Below are 16,075 nucleotides of genomic sequence, written 5' to 3' on the forward strand. Positions count from 1 at the left end.
ATGGTCAAAAGTTACAAACTTTCAGTCATAAGTAAGTATTAGGGATGTAATGTACAACATGGTCGGAGAAGGCAATGGCACCACACTCCAATACTCTTGCCTGGAAAATCCCATGGATGGAGGAGCCTGGAAGGCTGCAGTCCATGGGGTCGCTGAGGATCGGACACGACTGAGCGACTTCACTTTCACTTTTCACTTTCATGCATTGGAGAAGGAAATGGCAACCCACTCCAGTGTTATTGCCTGGAGAATCCCGGGGACGGGGGAGCCTGGTGGGCTGCCGTCTATGGGGTCACACAGAGTCGGACATGACTGAAGTGACTTAGCAGTACAAGATGGTAAATGTAATTAACACTGCTGTACAGTATATATAGGGCTTCCCTGGTGGCTCAGTGGTAAAGAATCTGGCTGCCAATGCAGGAGACACAGGTTTGATCCCTGGATTGGAAAGATCGCCTGGAGAAGGAAATTGCAAGTCACTCCAGTATTCTTGCCTAGGAAATCCCATGGACAGAGGAGCCTGGCAGACTATAGCCCATGGGGTCGTGAAAGAGTAGGACACAACTTAGTAACTAAACAACAACAACAGTATACATAAAAGTTGTTAAGAGAGTAAATGCTTAAGAGTTCTTATTACAAGGGAAAAAATTATTTCTTTAATTTTCTATCTGTATGAGATGATAAGTATAATTTTACTGTGGTAATCATGGCATATGTATGTCAAATCATTATGCTGTGCATCTTAAACAATGCTATATGTGAATTATATCTCAATAAAACTGGAAGGAAAAAAAGTGTCTCCTGTAGACAGACAGCATATAATTGGGTCTTGCATTTTTACTCAGTTAGACAGTCTCTGCTTTTTAATTGAAGTGTTTAGTTCATTTACAACTAATGCAACTATTGCTATGGATGGATTTAGGGTCTACCATTGAAGTATTTCTTTTCCAGCTGTCACATTTTTGGCTATACTTGCCCTTTTAAAAAGTTAGTCAAATGCTTTTTAATATTCCATTTTGATTTCTCTATTAAAAAAAAATTGTTCCTCTTTATTTTGTCTGTTAGGGTTGTTCCATTGATTACAGTGTGTTCCTTAACTTATCACAGGCTACTCAGAATTAATTTTATACCACTAAAGGTGCTTCATTTACTCTGCTTTCCCCATCCTCTGTTTTATCACTATATATATATTATAAGCTGTGCAGTGCAGTTTTATAATCTCTGCTTCAGATTGCCAGTTATCTTTTGAAGAGATTAGGAGAAAAAAGTGATAATGTTTTATATTTACCCACATATTTAGCATTTTGGTACTGCTGTTGATCTGAGTTTCCCTTTAGCGTCAGTTCCCTTTAGCCTGACGAATTTTCATTTAGATTTCTATTTAGAGCAGGTTTCTTAGCAAAAATTTTTCTCAGTTTTTGTTCATATGAAAAGTGTCTTTATTTTGTCTTTACATTTGGACAGTTATTGTCACTGGATATAGAATTCTGGGTTGACAAGTTTTTTCCCTTTTCTTTTCAAAATTTTAAATATGTTATTTTAGCATCTTCTGGCCTCCATTATTTTTGATGAAAAGTCAACTCTCGTTCCTATCATTATTCTTCTGTGTGTGATGGATCATTTTCTCTGGCTTCTTTGAAATTCTCTTTATTTTAGGTTTTCAACAGTTTGCCTGTAATTTACCTGTGTTTAGTTTTCTTTGTATTTATCCAACTGAGCTTCCACTGAGCTTCTTGAATCTGTAAATTGCTATTTTTTCACCAAATTTGGGAAATTTTTGACTTATTTTTTCTGTTATTTCTTCTGGTACATTTTCTTTCCTATTCTGGTTTTAATCTTCTTCTGAGACTCCAAATATAGGTTAAGTTGTGGCATTGGTGTTTTCCCACAGTCCAGTAAGCTTTTTGCCTAAGGGTGCATGGCAACCCACTCCAGTGTTCTTGCCTGGAGAATCCCAGGGACGGCAGAGCCTGGTGGGCTGCCGTCTCTGGGGTCGCACAGAGTTGGACACGACTGAAGCGACTTAGCAGCAGCAGCAGCAGCTCCCCAGCCACTCCACACCAAATGAACTGGGAGTACCTTTAGGTGAAAAGCTATATAAATAAAAGTCTCACCCAGTCGTTCTCTTCTTTCAGGGATCAAATCCCCACCAATTTCTGCCTGCTTTGGCTACTGCTTTCATTGTTTTTGGTTTTGTTGTATCTGACTTTTTGTGACCCCATGGATTGGGATTTTCCAGGCAAGAATACTGGAGTGGGTTGCCATTTCCTTTTTCCAGGGGATCTTCCTGACCTGGGGATTGAACCCTTGTCTCCTGCCTGTATCTCCTACGTTGCAGGCAGATTCTTTACCGCTGGGCCACCAGAGAAGCCCTTGGCTACTGTTCAGTGCCCTAAAATAGGTGCTCTTAATTTTTTTGTCTAGTGTTGACAATTCTTATCTGTGGGAAAATCATTGCAACACAAGCTATTCTTATTTTGCCCAGAAAGCTGTCAATTTTTAAAGCATTTATTTTCTGGTTACCCAAGTGAATTCTTAAAATTTCTAAAAGTTTTCCAAGTTCACTTTAAGCTTATATGTATTTGGTCATAATATCTGCACATAATGACTTCTTTTCCCTTCTAAGACTTCTTTTTCCTTCTAAGACTTATTTTTGTGTAAAACCTCCACAACAATGTTATTTGACAGTGGAAGTAGCTGAAAAAACAATCTTTAATAATAACAATTTAGTTTTTCAGCCATAAATATGAAGCTAGTTGAGAAGGTAGTCTTTTACTTACATATGTGACCCCATGGACTGTAGCTCACCAGGCTTCTCTGTCCATGGAATTTTCCAGTATTCTTGCCTGGAGAATTCCATGGACAGAGGAGCCTGGTGGGCTACAGCCCATGGGGTTGCAAAGAGTTGGACACAACTGGGCAACTAACACACACACACACAAACACAATATAGTTTTGTCACAAACAGATAATAAATATCATCAGAGAAAGTTTTGTCATTTGCAAAAAGGTTTGTATAAACTTCTTTTTTAACCTATTATATAAATGGGCTTCCCTGGTGGCTCAGATGGTAAAGAAATTGCCTGCAATTTCAGAGATCCAGATTCGATCCCTGGGTCAGGAACATCCCCTGGAGAAGAGAATGGCTACCCACTCCAGTATTCTTGCCTGGAGAATTTCATGCACAGATGAACCTGGTCAGTTACAGTTCATGGATTGCAAAGAGTTAGATATTACTAAGCAACTAACACTTATAAGAGATGTATTAGTATGTAATATGTCAATAATATTGAAACATCTTTATATTACCAGGATAAATTGTATTGTTCTTTTAATATACTGTTAGGTGTGATCTACTGGTGTTTTATTTAGGATTTTTGTATCTATATTAACTTCTAAAATTTTAATTTAAAATTTTTTAAACTTTTACTTTTATATTGGAGTATAATATACATGAAACTAGCTGTGTTAGTTTCAGGTGCACAGTAAAATGACTCAGTCATATGTGCACATGCATCCATTCCCCTTCACATTCTCTTCCCATCTAGATCATTTCATAACACCAAGCAAAGTTCCCTGAGCTACACAGTAGGGCCCCACTGGCTAACCATTTTAATCAGAGCAGTATGTACATGTCACATTCCAGGATGTCTGGCTCTAGGTCAGTGATCACACCATCGTGATTATCTGGGTTGTGAAGATCTTTTTTGTACAGTTCTTCTGTGTATTCTTGCCATCTCTTCTTAATATCTTCTGCTTCCGTTAGGTCCCTACCATTTCTGTCCTTTATCGAGCCCATCTTTGCATGAAATGTTCCCTTGGTATCTCTAATTTTCTTGAAGAGATCTCTAGTCTTTCCCATTCTGTTGTTTTCCTCTATTTCTTTGCATTGATCACTGAAGATGGCTTTCTTATCTCTTCTTGCTATTCTTCGGAACTCTGCATTCAGATGTTTAGATCTTTCCTTTTCTCCTTTGCTTTTCACTTCTCTTCTTTTCACAGCTATTTGTAAGGCCTCCCCAGACAGCCATTTTGCTTTTTTGCATTTCTTTTCCAAGGGGATGGTCTTGATCCCTGTCTCCTGTACAATGTCATGAACCTCATTCCATAGCTCATCAGGCACTCTATCTATCAGATCTAGGCCCTTAAATCTATTTCTCACTTCCACTGTATAATCATAAGGGATTTGATTTAGGTCATACCTGAATGGTCTAGTGGTTTTCCCTACTTTCTTCAATTTAAGTCTGAATTTGGCAATAAGGAGTTCATGGTCTGAGCCACAGTCAGCTCCTGGTCTTGTTTTTGCTGACTGTATAGAGCTTCTCCATCTTTGGCTGCAAAGAATATAATCAGTCTGATTTCGGTGTTGACCATCTGGTGATGTTCATGTATAGAGTCTTCTCTTGTGTTGTTGGAAGAGGGTGTTTATTATGACCAGTGCATTTTCTTGGCAAAACTCTGTTAGTCTTTGTCCTGCTTCATTCCGTATTCCAAGGCCAAATTTGCCTGTTACTCCAGGTGTTTCTTGACTTCCTACTTTTGCATTCCAGTCCCCTATAATGAAAAGGACATCTTTTTTGGGTGTTAGTTCTAAAAGGTCTTGTAGGTCTTCATAGAACCGTTCAACTTCAGCTTCTTCAGCGTTAATGGTTGGGGCATAGACTTGGATTACTGTGATATTGAATGGTTTGCCTTGGAAACGAACAGAGATCATTCTGTCGTTTTTGAGATTGCATCCAAGTACTGCATTTCGGACTCTTTTGTTGACCATGATGGCTACTCCATTTCTTCTGAGGGATTCCTGCCCGCAGTAGTAGATATAATGGTCATCTGAGTTAAATTCACCCATTCCAGTCCATTTCAGTTCGCTGATTCCTAGAATGTCGACATTCACTCTTGCCATCTCTTGTTTGACCACTTCCAATTTGCCTTGATTCATGGACCTGACGTTCCAGGTTCCTATGCAATATTGCTCTTTACAGCATCAGACCTTGCTTCTATTACCAGTCACATCCACAGCTGGGTATTCTTTTTGCTTTGGCTCCATCCCTTCATTTTTTCTGGGGTTATTTCTCCACTGATCTCCAGTAGTATATTGGGCACCTACTGACCTGGGGAGTTTCTCTTTCAGTATCCTGTCATTTTGCCAGGCTATGGTTTTTCCTGTGGTCATGTATGGATGTGAGAGTTGGACTGTGAAGAAGGCTGAGCTCCGAAGAATTGATGCTTTTGAACTGTGGTGTTGGAGAAGACTCTTGAGAGTCCCTTGGACTGCAAGGAGATCCAACCAGTCCATTCTAAAGGAGATCAGCCCTGGGATTTCTTTGGAAGGAATGATGCTAAAGCTGAAACTCCAGTACTTTGGCCACTACATGCGAAGAGTTGACTCATTGGACAAGACTCTGATGCTGGGAGGGATTGGGGGCAGGAGGAGAAGGGGGTGACAGAGGATGAGATGGCTGGATGGCATCACTGACTTGATGGACGTGAGTCTGAGTGAACTCCAGGAGTTGGTGATGGACAGGGAGGCCTGGCGTGCTGCGATTCATGGGGTTGCAAAGAGTCGGACACAACTGAGTGACTGATCTGATCTGATCTGATGTACATGTCAATCTCAAACTCCTTAACTATCACTTCATCCCACCCTTCCCTCTGTATTAACTTTAAACTGATTCCTTTTTGTGCTCTTTTAGAACTATGGTTGTGCTAGGTTATACCAAATAATATGAGAAGTTTCTTTTTCTAGGCTCTGAAATAATTTATATAGAACCAGAATTATTTATTACTTAAAGATTTGAAAAACATCTTAAAAATTATATTAATATGAATTTAGAGAAACATTTTAGCAACCTTTTCTTCTTTTCCCCTGGTTTTTAGCCTGTTCAGGAGTCAGGTTTTACATTTCTCAATTCAGTTTTAAAAATTTATATTTTTCTCAGAAACTTTCACTGAGAGTTTATTTGCATGACATTTTATTTTGTTTATATGGCACTTTATTTTTGAAAATAATCTTTTAAAGGGATAAAAATGATACTATCATGAAATTTACATAGACATAAAAGCACAAAGAAGAAAATTAAAATAACTTGAAATCTCACCAATGTTGTCAAATAGTTCATTATCTTTAAAAATTATGGTTTTTATTGCTTCTTTTATTCTGCCTAATTTCTGTATATTTGTGCTTTCTTTCCTTTTTCCTTGATTACATTTGCTGATGGTACATCAATTTATTGGATTTCCCCCTAACCCCTGAAAAATTCCAGCTTTTATACTTATTTAGCATTTATATATGTTTTTCTCACTATTTTTAAGTTCAGGGAAAGTAATGGTTTTGAAGTGGTTTTTTAGCCACTAAGTTGTGCAATGGAACCCTTTTCAACGTTAAAATCTTATGTGAAATCCCAGTGTATAAATAGATAAAAGCCAAGCACTTGTGATTAAAGTAAAGGGGAATTGTAGGGGAAGGAAGGGAGTTTCCCAGAGTCTCACTCAATTGACACCCCTCCAACTCCTTCTCTTTCTTTTTTTTTTTAATTTAAATTTATTTTAATTGGAGGCTAATTATTTTACAATATTGTATTGGTTTTGCCATACATCAACATGAATCCACCATGGGTGTACACGTGTTCCCCATCCTGAACCCCCCTGCCACCTCCCTCCCCGTACCATCCCTCTGGGTCCTCCCAGTGCACCAGCCCCAAGCATCCTGTATCCTGCATCAAACCTGGACTGGCGATTCCTTTCTTATATGATATTATATATGTTTCAATGCCATTCTCCCAAATCATCCCACCTTCTTCCTCTCCCACAGAGTCCAAAAGACTGTTCTATACATCTGTGTCTCTTTTGCTGTCTCGAAAAAGAGACAGGGTTATCATTACCATCTTTCTAAATTCCATATATATGCATTAGTATACTGTATTGGTGTTTTTCTTTTGGCTTACTTCACTGTGTGTAATAGGCTCCAGTTTCATCCACCTCATTAGAAACTGATTCAAATGTATTCTTTTTAATGGCTGAGTAATACTCCATTGTGTGTATGTACCACAGCTTTCTTTATCCATTCATCTGCTGATGGACATCTAGGTTGCTTCCATGTCCTGGCTATTATAAACAGTGCTGTGATGAACATTGGGGTACACGTGTCTCTTTCAATTCTGGTTTCCTTGGTGTGTATGCCCAGCAGTGGGATTGCTGGATCATAAGGCAGTTCTATTTCCAGTTTTTTAAGGAATCTCCACACTGTTCTCCATAGTGGCTGTACTAGTTTGCATTCCCACCAACAGTGTGAGAGGATTCCCTTTTCTCCACACCCTCTCCAGCATTTATTGCTTGTAAACTTTTGGATAGCAGCCATTCTGACTGGCGTGAGATGGTACCTCATTGTGGTTTTGATTTGCATTTCTCTGATAACGAGTGATGTTGAGCATCTTTTCATGTGTTTGTTAGCCATCTGTATGTCTTCTTTGGAGAAATGTCTATTTAGTTCTTTGGCCCATTTTTTGATTGGGTCATTTATTTTTCTGGAATTGTGCTGCAGGAGTTGCTTGTATATTTTTGAGATTAGTTGTTTGTCAGTTGCTTCATTTGCTATTATTTTCTCCCATTCTGAAGGCTGTCTTTTCACCTTGCTTATAGTTTCCTTTGTTGTGCAGAAGCTTTTAAGTTTAATTAGGTCCCATTTGTTTATTTTTGCTTTTATTTCCAATATTCTGGGAGGTGGGTCATAGAGGATCCTGCTGTGATTTATGTTGGAGAATGTTTTGCCTATGTTCTCCTCTAAGAGTTTTATAGTTTCTGGTCTTACATTTAGATCTTTAATCCATTTTGAGTTTATTTTTGTGTATGGTGTTAGAAAGTGTTCTAGTTTCATTCTTTTACAAGTGGTTGACCAGTTGTTCCCAACACCACTTGTTAAAGAGATTGTCTTTTCTCCATTGTATATTCGTGCCTCCTTTGTCAAAGATAAGGTGTCCATAGGTGGGTGGATTTATCTCTGGGGTTTCTATTTTGTTCCACTGATCTATATTTCTGTCTTTGTGCCAGTACCATACTGTCTTGATGACTGTGGCTTTGTAGTAGAGCCTGAAGTCAGGCAGGTTGATTCCTCCAGTTCCATTCTTCTTTCTCAAGATTGCTTTGGCTATTCGAGGTTTTTTGTATTTCCGTACAAATTGTGAAATTATTTGTTCTAGCTCTGTGAAAAATACCATTGGTAGCTTGATAGGGATTGCATTGAATCTATAGATTGCTTTGGGTAGTATATTCATTTTCACTATATTGTTCTTCCGATCCATGAACATGGTATATTTCTCCATCTGTTAGTGTCCTCTTTGTTTTCGGATGCTCATGACTCCAGAGAGCACTGTTAGACAACCACCGTTCTAACTTTTTCGTTCTGTTTTTTATCTTTATTTTTTCCTTTCTCCTGCTTTCCATAGGCTGGTTTATTGCTCTTTTGTGATTTTTTGAATTTGTTGCTTCATGTATTTCTTTTCATTCTTTCTTATTTAATATTGGAAATATTGAAGTCTATGCTAAGTCGCTTCAGTCGTGTCCGACTCTGTGCCACCCCATAGATGGCAGCCCACCAGGCTCCCCCGTCCCTGGGATTCTCCAGGCAAGAACACTGGAGTGGGTTGCCATTTCCTTCTCCAATGCATGAAAGTGAAAAGTGAAAGTGAAGTCGTTCAGTCGTATCCGACTTTTAGCGACCCCATGGACTGCAGCCTGCCAGGCTCCTCCATCCATGGGATTTTTCAGGCAAGAGTACTGGAGTGGGGTGCCATTGCCTTCTCCATTGAGGTCTATAAAGGTCTATAAATAAGAGATCACTCTGTACAATGCTGGTTATATTTCATAATATTTTACACAGGCTATTTTCTTAATAGATGGTAATTATAGTTTTGAGTTTCCTCTACTACCCACAATGTATGTGTGCATGTGTTTTCAAATGTCTAAGTATGGAGAGTTTTTTTACTCTTTTAAATGTTAAGTTCTAGTTTTATTTTGTGTTAATCATAAAATCTTTCTAATTTTGAGTTTTTAAGAAATTATTGATTTTTTTTGTAATCCAGTGCTTAATTAATTTTCATAAATATGAGCATTTGAATGTGACTAGTCTGAACTGATATGTGTTGTTAAATGTAAAATGCACATAGGTTTTGAAGATATAATACAAAAACAGGTAAAATAGCTCAATAATTATTTTTTGTTCATTACATATTGAAATCATACTATTTTGGTTTAAAAAAAAATTATTTATTTGTTTTTGCCTGTGCTGGATCTTCATTGCTGCATAGGCTTTTCTCTAGTTGTGGTGAGCAGAGGCTCCTCTCTCGTTGTGGTATATGCAGCCTTCTCGTTGTTTCTATTGTTGCTTCTTTTGTTGAGGAGCACGGGCTCTAGGGTACTTGGGCTTCAGTAGTTGCGGCAGGTGGGCTTAGTAGTTGCGGTTCCCAGACTAAAGCACAGACGCAATCGTTGTGGTGCCCGGGCTTAGGTGCTCCATGGCATGTGGGGTCTTCCCAGATCAGGGATAGAACTCATGTCTCCTGCATTGGCAGGTAGATTCTTTACCAGTGAGCCACCAGGGAAGCCCCAAATCATATTTTGTATCTACTGAGTTAAATAAAATAAATATCACTGAAATTAATTTTATCTCTTTTTGGGCTATGTTTTGAAATGAGGCTACTAGAAAATTTTAAATTACGTGTGTAATTTTATTTCTATTGGACATAAACTGCCGTCTATAATTATATATTTTTATCCATGTGGTCTATTAGAGACTAGTAGTGACTTTACAATTGTTTTTCAGTAATTTCTACTTATAGTTCTTGAATTTTTCACTATATGTATTTTAGTACTATTCTATTTAGCACATAACAGGTCACTTCTATTACGGATTGTACTTTATATAAAATAAAATGACTCTGTTGGCCTGTTTGTGTTCTACTTTGATATGAATTATTGCTATTCTTGCTTTTAAGAAAATTTGTTTAGGACATTTTGCACATCTGTCTTCTTTTAATTTCAATCTCACTTTATTTCAGGTGAATATCTTTTAAACAGTAATCAAATTAACTTATCTTTTTGCATAGAAATTCTTTACTTTTTTTCACTTGTTTCTGTTAACTTTTTTCTTTTTAAATTGAAGTATAGTTGATTTACAATATTATATTGGTTTCAGGTGTACAACATAGTGATTAAAAAATTTTATAGATTATTCTCAATTTATGCTTATTATAAAACATAGGCTATATTCCCCATGCTATGCAATATATCCTTATAGCTTGTTTTTAATAGAGGACTCTAATTTTTCACAATTATTATCATCAGTTATATATCATTTTATGAGTTTTATTATTTGCTACATTATATTTTTCTGTTTTATTACATTGAATATTAAAAAATTTTTTTTCCTCTTTAAATTTTGTGTTCACATTGTGCTGTGCTTAGTTGCTCAGTAGTGTCCAACTCTTTGTAATGGATTGTAGCCTGCCAAAGCACCTCTGTCCATGGGGATTCTCCAGGCAAGAATACTGGAGTGGATTGCTGTGCCCTCCTCCAGGGGATCTTCCCAACACAGGGACCGAACCCAGGTCTCTCGCATTGTAGGTGATTTCTTTACCATCTGGGCCACCAGAGAAACCCATTATTACACTTATTACATTAGTGTTTGAAAAATTGTAGTTAAACCCATTTTCTTTAATTATCATTGTCCAAGATGGCATAGTACCCATTAACTTTATGTAAATGAGTAATTTAGCTTGTTTTCTTCTCTATTTCTTTCCTAACTAGTATTCAGATGCTTATTACATTTTTTAACAAATATCTTAATTAAGAATTACTCTTTAACAATAAGTTTTAAACTGTATTTAACCACAGTTACCTAGATTTAACTTATTTTGCTGGTTTGAATTTCATCACCACCTCTTTCTGTTGATCAGTGTGTCCTTGAAAAGATTTTCTTCAGGAAAGAATGTACGTGATAGAAATTCAGAGCCACAACTGTTTGAAAATGTTTTGCTGGTCTCCCTCATGTTATATAACCAACATCTTGACTATGTTTAGAATTCTTGCGCACAGTATTTTTCCTTTAAAACACTAAAACTTTCATCTTCGGGTGCTTATTTTGTGGAGAGGACATTTTGACTCTGTTATTCTGTAAACTACTTCTTTTTTTTTTATGTCTGGGTACTTAAAGAATGTTTTCATCCTCAAAATTTGAAATTTCAGAAGGGTATGTGTAGATGTTGTTATTCACTCATCCATTCATTCATACATTTGTTTCTATTTTTTAACAGCTTCATTGAGATGTAGTTCTTATACCATAAAACCTATCCATTTAAAGGGTGCAGTCCAGTTTCATTCTTTTACAAGTGGTTGACCAGATTTCCCAGCACCACTTGTTAAAGAGATTGTCTTTAATCCATTGTATATTCTTGCCTCCTTTGTCGAAGATAAGGTGTCCATATGTGCATGGATTTATCTCTGGGCTTTCTATTTTATTCCATTGATCAATATTTCTGTCTTTGTGCCAGTACCATACTGTCTTGATAACTGTGGCTTTGTAGTAGAGCCTGAAGTCAGGTAAGTTGATTCCTCCAGTTCCATTCTTCTTTCTCAAGATCTCTTTGGCTATTCGAGGTTTTTTGTATTTCCATACAAATTGTGAAATTAGTTGTTCTAGCTCTGTGAAGAATACTGTTGGTAGCTTGATAGGGATTGCGTTGAATCTATAAATTGCTTTGGGTAGTATACTCATTTTCACTATATTGATTCTTCCAATCCATGAACATGGTATATTTCTCCATCTATTAGTGTCCTCTTTGATTTCTTTCACCACAAAAATAAACTCAAAATGGATTAAAGATCTAAACGTAAGACCAGAAACTATAAAACTCCTAGAGGAGAACATAGGCAAAACACTCTCCGACATACATCACAGCAGGATCCTCTATGACCCACCTCCCAGAATATTGGAAATAAAAGCAAAAATAAACAAATGGGACCTAATTAACCTTAAAAGCTTCTGCACATCAAAGGAAACTATTAGCAAGGTGAAAAGACAGCCTTCAGAATGGGAGAAAATAATAGCAAATGAAGCAACCGACAAACAACTAATCTCAAAAATATACAAGCAACTCCTACAGCTCAACTCCATAAAAATAAACGACCCAATCAAAAAATGGGCCAAAGAACTAAATAGACATTTCTCCAAAAAAGACATACAGATGGCTAACAAACACATGAAAAGATGCTCAACATCACTCATTATCAGAGAAATGCAAATCAAAACCACTATGAGGTACCATTTCACACCAGTCAGAATGGCTGCGATCCAAAAGTCTACAAATAATAAATGCTGGAGAGGGTGTGGAGAAAAGGGAACCCTCTTACACTGTTGGTGGGAATGCAAACTAGTACAGCCACTATGGAGAACAGTGTGGAGATTCCTTAAAAAACTGGAAATAGAACTGCCTTATGATCCAGCAACCCCACTGCTGGGCATACACACTGAGGAAACCAGAAGGGAAAGAGACACGTGTACCCCAATGTTCATCGCAGCACTGTTTATAATAGCCAAGACGTGGAAGCAACCTAGATGTCCATCAGCAGATGAATGGATAAAGAAAGCTGTGGTACATATACACAATGGAGTATTACTCAGCCATTAAAAAGAATACATTTGAATCAGTTCTAATGAGGTGGATGAAACTGGAGCCTATTATACAGAGTGAAGTAAGCCAGAAGGAAAAACATAAATACAGTATACTAATGCATATATATGGAATTTAGAAAGACGGTAACAATAACCCGGTGTACGAGACAGCAAAAGAGACACTGATGTATAGAGCAGTCTTATGGACTCTGTGGGAGAGGGAGAGGGTGGGAAGATGTGGGAGAATGGCAATGAAACATGTAAAATATCATGTAGGAAACGAGTTGCCAGTCCAGGTTCGATGCATGATGCTGGATGCTTGGGGCTGGTGCACTGGGACGGCCCAGAGGGATGGTATGGGGAGGGAGGAGGGAGGAGGGTTCGGGATGGGGAACACATGTATACCTGTGGCGGATTCATTTTGATATTTGGCAAAACTAATACAATTATGTAAAGTTTAAAAATAAAATAAAATTGGAAGAATAAAAAAAAAAAAAAAAAAATAAAGGGTGCAGTCCAATGGCTTCTAGTATGGTACTCACAGAGTTGTACAGTCACCATCACAATAAATTTTAGAACATTTTTCATCATCTTCCAAAGAAAACTTGAACCCCCTTAGCCTTCATTCTTCAATCTGCAGCCCTCTCTCCCACAGCCCTAGGCATCTGCTTATCTACTTTCTGTTCCTATAGATTTTTGCCCATTCTGTATGTTTCATGTAAATGGAATTATACTATATGTGACCCTTGCTACTGGTTTCTTTTGATTGATGAAATTATGATTTCAGAGATTTATTTGTATCGTAGCATGTATCAGCATTTCCTTTTTATTGCTGCCACATTTTGTTTATCTGTTCATCAGTTGATGAGTGTTAGTATTTATCCACTTATTGGCTGTTAAGAATAATGCTGCTACAAACATTTGTGTACAAGTTTTTATTTGAACACTTGTTTTCATTTCTCTTGTGTATATACCTAGTAGTGGAATTGGTGGGCAACTCTCTTTTTAGCTTTTTGAGGAACTGCCAGACTTTTACAAAGTAACAACACATTTTACGTTCCCACTAGCAATGTATATGGAGAAGGAAATGGCAACCCACTCCAGTGTTCTTGCCTGGAAAATCCCATGGATGGAGAAGCCTGGTAGGCTGCAGTCCACGGGGTCGCACAGAGTCGGACACGACTGAAGCGACTTAGCAGCAGCAGCAGCAGTGTATAAGGATCCTAATTTCTCTCCATCTTCAACAGCACTCATTATTGTCCATCTTCTTGACAGTAGCCATGTGAAACTGGTACCTCAGTGTGGTACTGGTTATTGTTTCCTGATAACAACTGATGTTAAGCATCTTTTCATGTGTTTATTAGTCATTTGTACATCTTCTTTGGATAAATGTCTATTTAGGTTCTTTGTTTTAAAATCAGATTGTCTTTTTATTATTGAATTGTAAGAGCTTTTTATATATTCTGTATATAAGTCTCCTATTAGATACATGATTTGCAAAAATTTTCTCACTTTCTTGATAGCATCCTTTGAACCACAGTAGTTTTAATTTTGATGTCAATTTGTTTCTTTGGTTGCTTGTTCTTTTGGCATCATATCTAAGAAACTATTATCTAATCCAAGGTTACAAGGATTTATGCCTATTTTCTTCTATAGTTTTAGCATTTATGTTTGGGTCTATGATCCATTTTGAGTTAATTTTTGTGTATTATATGGGTAAGGGTTCAATTTCATTTCTTTGCATGTAGATATTTAATTGTTCCAGCACCATTTATTGAAAAACAGTTTTTTCCGTTGTTTTATCTTGTCATCCTTGTCAAAAATTTATTGAATATAAATGTGAGGGTTTACTTCTAAATTCCCAATTCTGTTCCTTTGATCTGTGTGTCTGACTTTACACCAATACCATATTGTCTTGATTACTGTAGCTTTGTAGTAAGTTTTGAAATCAGAAAATGGGAAAGTTGTCCTCCTTTTTCAAAATTGTTTCGACTATTCTGGGTACCTTTAATTTCCAAATGAATTATAGGATTAGCTTGTCAGTTTCTGCAAAAAATCCAGCTGAGATTTTTATAGAGATTGCATTGACTATTTAGATCAATATGGAAATATTCCCATATTAATAGCCATAAGTCTCATATGTAAACATGGGATGTCTTCCCATTTAGTTTCTTCCTTTAATTTAAGGTCTTTCATTTCTTTCAATAATATTTTGTAGTTTTCAGAGTTTAAGTTTTATACTTCTCTTGTTAAATTTATTCCTTAGTATTAATTCTGTTTTATATTATTTTAAATGGAATTTTCCTAATTTAATTTTGGCTTGTTCATTGCTACTATATAGAAATACAGCTGATTTTTTATATTAGTCTTGTATCCTGCAAACTTATTGAACTCATTTTTTAGTTCTAATAGTTGTCAGTGGATTCCTTAGGATTTTCTATGTACAAGATTATATCATCTGCATGTAGAGATAGTTTTACTTCTTTCTTTCTAACCTGCTGCTGCTGCCAAGTCACTTCAGTCGTGTCCAACTCTGTGCGACCCCATGGACTGCAGCCTACCAGGCTTCTCTGTCCATGGGATTCTCCAGGCAAGAACACTGGAGTGGGTTGCCATTTCCTTCTCCAATGCATTAAAGTGGAAAGTGAAAGTGAAGTCACTCAGTCATGTCTGACTCTTAGCGACCCCATGGACTGCAGCCCACCAGGCTCCTCCATCCATGGGATTTTCCGGGCAACAGTACTGGAGTGGGGTGCCATTGCCTTCTCCCTCTTTCTAACCTAGACTCTTTTAATTTCATTTTTTGCATATTTGCCCTGTCCAGCACCAGTGCAATGTTGAATATAAGTGGTAAGAGCAGACAGCTTGTCTTGTTGCTGATCTTTAGGAACAGGGGGAAAGTATTCAGCCTAAAACAGTAAAACAGCCAATTATTTTACCTGCAAAGTGGTTTATTTGGGAACAGCAAAGACTTGCAATTAAGGACGTGCAATCATGGTTATCCACAGGCAAGCCCAGAAAACAAAAAAAGAGGAACTTTCTTTCATAGAGGAGAAGGAACTGGGAGGAGCTGTTATAAACAAAAAGACCATTGGAGAAAACTGGGAGTTCCAAGTGTAATGGCTTCTTGTTGACTGAGTTATTGTTAACAGTCTCTCATTGGCCAGACTCTTGCAGGACAAGGAGAAATTTTTTCCTTCCTCCTGCTGTAGTAAAGTAGGAACCTTCTCCCTGTTGGAGATACAGTGATATATCTCTTCCTGTTGGTCTGCAATTGACATCGACGGGTAGGGCCTTAGAGCTCCCTTTTCTGGCACCCTGACTTTATTAAAAAGGAGGGGGGGGGGTCTGTATATTGATTTTCACCTATCATTAAGTATGATGTTAGTGGGTTTTTGTAGATGATCTTTA

General features: G+C 37.3%; 1 protein-coding gene across 1 annotated transcript in view; it reads left to right on the forward strand.

The window, feature by feature from the left end:
* The window catches only part of SKAP1 (src kinase associated phosphoprotein 1), a 301,998-nt gene that overhangs the window by 34,483 nt on the left and 251,440 nt on the right, over positions 1-16,075 (forward strand). The gene's annotated exons all lie outside the window — the stretch shown is intronic.

This window comes from Bos javanicus, chromosome 19 (assembly GCF_032452875.1).
Source record: "Bos javanicus breed banteng chromosome 19, ARS-OSU_banteng_1.0, whole genome shotgun sequence".
NCBI classification, from domain to species: domain Eukaryota; kingdom Metazoa; phylum Chordata; class Mammalia; order Artiodactyla; family Bovidae; genus Bos; species Bos javanicus.